Genomic DNA, 5,790 nt, shown 5'->3' with positions numbered 1-5,790 from the left:
TCGGCAAAATACCATCTTGTCCACGGTTTCGAGCGGAGTTACCCACCTGCCTTGTGGAGGGATTGGCGGGGGTGTACGGGAATCCCTTGACCAATCGCCTCGGCCAATCCCACCCCCCAGGGGAGCGGGGTCGGAGCAAGGCACAGGTAACTGGACCGGTGTAGACATCGCGACCCGGGGTATGGAAAAGCCGGCGACCGCCGAGGTAGAAAAGGAAATTTTATTCGGACCAGCGGTCGTCCAGGGAAAGAAAAAAGAAATTAAGTCTGAATCATTCGAAGCAGTCGTGGAAATTGGAATTTCAGAGACCGGGGACTTAGAAAAGCACTCGCGGCAGGGAGAGATGGATAATGTGCAAAGTCCGTGTTCACATCCTGATGCCGTACTTGCTAATCCTTATAAAGATTTGCAGGTGTTGGAGCAGGGAGGAAGAAGAACCCCGAATGTGAGACGGGCTGTGTATGGTGCTAAGAGGTTTTTCGGCAGAGTGTTTGGCGCGAAAAGAATTGTCGCGCGATTGGGGTCGACATGGCACCCGGGCATTTGTGGGAGGTCCGGGGTGCGTGGTGCGAGAAAGAATACCGCGCATGTGAGGAAAAAGTGTGTGTCAGCGAGTGAGTGTGTTATAAAGAGTGGGAGTAAAACCGAGTGTGAGCGGGAATGCACGTCAGAATGTACGGAGTGTGACATGGAGAGTGAGAGCGATACGGAGTGTACGGGCGAGGGTGAGAGAGACCCAGAGAGTGAGTTGGTGTTGGAGCGGGTGCGAGAATGCACACCTGGAATGGTCGAGCATGTGCGAGCACGCACACCTGAGTTGGTTGTGGCGTGGGTGCGGGGGAGCCCATTGAAGCGTGTGAGTGGGTGGATTCAAGAGTGCACCCCCATGAGTGGTACGGAGTACGTACCGGGAGAAGGTGCGCAAGAGGTGCGGTGTGTAACAGGGAGTACGGTGGTGGAATTGACGAAGTGCATGGGATGTATGAGCAACAAACGGAACGAGTGGTGTGAGCATGTCCGGGAGGCATCGACGTTGACTGGGGCAGCGTTTAGGGCGACGGATAGCCGACGTGAGCACTCCGTGCGCGGTGCGCTTTGTTTGCAGCGAGGACCGGCCGGGACCATAAGCGCGTCGCTCTTCGGAGCGTCGTGCGCGATTCGGGCCGGGTCCCGCACTGAATGGTCGGTGCCGCGTCAGAGCGGCGATCGGCGCGATTCCGGGGGAGGAGGGCTAGGTCGGACCTGCGCCCCCTGGCGGGGACGGGGTTCCGACCCGGCGAGCTTCGGTCATCGGGCCGGAGACCGCAAGGTTCCGCGCCGAGATGGTGCGTGGAATCTCGGGCCGAGCATGCCGCCTCCCCAGAATCGTAAATGCCGGACGGACTCAACCTGCAGGCGACCAAACCACCTGAAGTCATTGCTCGGCTTTGCGAAGCCGAGTTTTAATGGTGTAATGACGTACCGAGAGGCTCAAGTTTAATGGACGGTGATGATGATAGTGTTTTGGATCCGAAATTGGGAATAGTGAATAGGATTGGCAGTAATGATTGGCAAAGATGATTGGTAAATTTGATTGGCAGATGATTGGCAAAGTGATGGGCAGAATTGGAATTTGATGGTAAAATTGATAGTAAAAGATGCCTGATGCGTAGGAATGGTAAATCCACCATCCCTCACATCCCCACCAGGCACATGAGCACTAGTTATGGGGTTTGGCAGTGTAAGCTCGCCGAGGGAGGGTTTGGATAATGTATAGGGATCTAGAGAAATGACCTTAGGTGACAGGAGAGTAAGTAGCGACATTGTACAGGTAGTCGGGGACGTAGAATAGATTAGTGGATTATAACGACGAGGGAGCGCGATAATATAAGGGGCGACTGGGAAGCGCGAGTTTCAGAAGGGAGTAGTTAGATCAGATGGTGCCGTGTGTGTTTTGAAAGAGTATTGAGCAGAGTATTGTGAGTGTGGGTGAGTGCATTGTATTGAATGAAGAAGCCTGGGAGGAAGGATGGTGCAGGAAGCACCAGGTGTGTAATTGCACAGATGTGCAAGTGAACAGGTGTATGGAGAATGGTTGTGTGGAATAGGTGGTATGGAATACATGGAGTATGGAATGGATGGTGTGGAGTGAGTATGGTGGAAAATGTGGAGTGGAGTGGGTGGTGCGAAGGGAGTGTATGGGGAGGATGGACCCCCATCACGAATACCCGGGGAGGGTAGTTTAAGAGTTAGGTAGAGGGTATAGGTAAATTGTGGTTGGATATTAGCATCTGTGGTGCGTGTGGAAGAATGGTGTTTGGATGGGTGCATTAGTGACGTGGAAATGGCTGGGAGTGTGGCCTGTTAGTGTGTGTAGTTAAATGGGCACTCTGCCACTGTGAGGATGTCGGCCAGGTGAGGCCGCAGGTGGGCCCTGGGAGCCGGTAGAGTTGTTGTGGATGGGGCCCGAGGATCCGGAGGACGGACCCGGGTAGCCCAGTGCCAGAGAGGGCACCGAGGGGGTAAGTGCCAAGGAGGGCCTTCCCCAGTTAGATAGGTTAGGTAAGGAGCAGGTAAGCTCGGAGGCAACTGCAGTGGTGGAGGTGTGCAGGTGAGTAGACCTGTTGGGAGAGCCACACGTCTCAGTCCTGAAATTGTGCAAAGGCACAGGGGATTGAACCGGGGGAGTGAGACCCCAAATTGAAGGGCACCACAGTTTGGTCAATGGGAATTGGTTTTTAGAACCCATAGTGTAAGATGGCCAATGGATTGGCAGGGAAAGACCCTGGGTAGTGTAAAATGTGTTAATGTCATTTAGGAAGTAGTTAGGATTGAAATCTCCTCGCACCATCTGCATCCACTCACCTGAGGTGACAGAACTCCACACCGTGCCATGTTTTGTTATTTTATATTTTGTGCAAATGTTTGGATTATGAGACGCATCACGACGTGGGTGTGACATTGTGTTGTTGTTCCATCTCTTCCTCCTTAAGAGGGGTTGATGATGAATTGGTGATGGCAAATTTAGACATTGGGATTGCAACGAATTTGGATTAGGGGAGATATGGAGAAGACATGACGGTAGTGACGAATTTGTAAATGTGTAAATTGTTGTAAATATGGGTAAGGGCAAGGGTGGAGTAGGTGACAGGGGGGGTGACGTACGGTAGGGAAGAGCTTTCTCACTTCGCTCTCCGTGCGCACCTCGTTCTGCATTGCCTTGGTTGATGTGTACCCTTGCGCCCTTGCCCTGGCTAACGCTGCCATCTCTGTCTTCCTTCTCCCAACCGAGGATTGTGCTCACTGGGCACTGAGGGGAGCGTGCCGGGGGGCCGCGTCTGTGTGCCCGAATCCCCGCAACTAGCTGCCTGCATCCACGCACCACTTTATGGACCACGTTGTTGTGGCCGAGCACCACTCATGGACCCCACAGGTTGGGGCATGGCCCCTCTGCTGGGACCGGCCAGTTTGGCCAGAGGAAGATCTTGCTTGCGGACCTCGGTGAGGTGGCACCAAGCCTACAGGTGAACCACCCATAGTTGGCCCCCTGTGGGTCATAAATAAAATGGACACGGTTGTGCTTTTTGTTTTTATTATGTCCAAATAGGCCGCAAGCAAAGAACAACATGAAGAATGACAACCACCAGAAGAACATCGGCCAGCAGAGGGAGCAGAACGAGGAAGACCATCATCAGTGTGTTTTTTTATATTGTGTTTAATTATTGTGCAATGTTGCACTGGATTGGTGCTTGACTGGTGGTGCTCTTTATTGGTGCTTATGGTGTTTTTATAGGTGCTCTGAGGTTGCGCTGCATATCAATGTGTGCCTCGGAGTGCCCGTGGGTTGGTGCGTCGATGCAATGCATGCTGTCTCCCCCCCTCCCACAGGATTTTCTTTTTGTTTCCCTAAAGGAAAAATCACAGGGCCTGGTTTGCGTTTTTTAAATAATGAAATGGTGTAACTTGTAAATAATGCTCCCCACCGTACATGTATAGTTTGGAAACCATTCCACAATTCGGTTAATTGTGGGTGTGAATCTGTTAGGCAGGGTGCAATGCAATAGGAGGGACATATTTAGTTGTGTTTTAAAACTGTCGCACTCAGGGTCAGGTTAATTGTCGAGGGAAATTACACCTGCGTGCCACATTAAGTTAAAGTTTTATCGGCACAGGACGTGCCTGGAGGAGGAAGGGGGCAGTGTAACGGATTTGGGAAACCGTGCACTTTGTGTAGTTTATTGTAAATATACCCCCTTTGTGCAATGTAATGATTTGTGTAAATACCTCCATTCGTTGTTGTAAAATCAAAGGTCATCCCCTAGTTAGTCCATCACACCACAAAGCAAATCATAGGATGTCTCCATAGTTATTTCTTTATTCTGTGTTTCAGATAAGGCTGTGTGTCCAATAGTCGATCTTGCGTTGCATCAAATCAAATAAGATAGATCCCCTACAATATCGCCGTGGCCTCCAAAGCTCCAGCACGGTGGCGTTCGCCACCATTGCATTGGGTGGTTGTTATTGGCATCATCATTGCCCCAAACTCCATTGAACACGAGGTCATCTCGGAGAAGAAGGTGGGAGGAGTCAGCCAAGCGCCAGGAACAAGGCATGGCTCTGCCAGCGCCTCGTCAATGGGCGGGACCGGTGAGCCCTCGCGACCAACCAAGGCCGAGGTGAGCTCACCGGTGGGCGTTTCCAAAGTGCAGGGGCTTGATCGCACCAGGCGCAATATAAGCGCACGCGCAAGCCTATTCAGAGAGATGCGTGATCCAGCTGAACCGGAGAAGACAGAAAGACGTCAGGGGGTGCTGATATTGCGGCAATAAACCGAGACCCTCTCGGGGCCCTATTTTTGCCGGTTGTGAAGACGCAGAGCTGCCGGCTGCTGTTCGCTCCGAGCCCGGAGCATGAACTTCAACGCTTACCGCTGCCTGGATCCTTCTCCCCCCCGACACATCCTTACCATCGGCCTGGACCATTCGTTCCCTGAGCCATTCCTGCCTGCAATTCCCTATTCATGTGAGTCTGTCTGTGTTGTCCTGTGGGGTATAAGTTAAGCTTGTATAAGTAAGAATTGCCCTATGTATCTGCTTCTTCCTCTTCCCTGTAAATTACTTCGTTCTTCTTTGGGTTATTGTACATAATTAATAAATATCTGTTCCTCCATTCTTTGATTTCTTCTTTCTCATCCGATCGCTTTAGAGATTTCCCAATTGAGTTCCTGTGGTGCGATTTCGGCCAACGCTTTATGAATCAGGTTTAGTCCCTTGATAAACGGCTCAAACCGCGGGCTACTAAAACTGCTCGGCAAAATACCATCTTGTCCGCGGTTTCGAGCGGAGTTACCCACCTGCCTTGTGGAGGGATTGGCGGGGGTGTACGGGAATCCCTTGACCAATCGCCTCGGCCAGTCCCACCCCCCAGGGGAGCGGGGTAGCTTCAGGATCGGAGACGGCCAGTGCAAATAGAAGGGGGATTAACCCCCCCCCCCCTTGTTAAGGGGGAGCGCTGTCCCCGTTTCCGTAACAATATATATATATATATATATATATATATATATATGTATATATATATATATTACCATATCCAATATGAAGAACAAAGCACTTGAAAACAGTAATGTTTAGTTGCTGTCTCTGCCCAGCTTATCACTTGACCAAGAACCTCTACTAACTTTGTATTCCACGTATACCTAAGAACTGACATGTATATTAAAGCATCATCCGCATAAAGTTTTAAATATGTGGATTTAACAAAAGTCATCATATACATAGTACCTTTAGAGACCATTTTTCTCCACAGAGCGGG

The sequence above is a fragment of the Myxine glutinosa genome, chromosome 3 (assembly GCF_964187855.1).
Source record: "Myxine glutinosa chromosome 3, kmMyxGlut1.1, whole genome shotgun sequence".
In the NCBI taxonomy this organism is placed as follows: Eukaryota; Metazoa; Chordata; class Myxini; order Myxiniformes; family Myxinidae; genus Myxine; species Myxine glutinosa.
The sequence above is the reverse complement of the archived record's forward strand: the minus strand, read 5'-3'. Positions refer to the sequence as shown.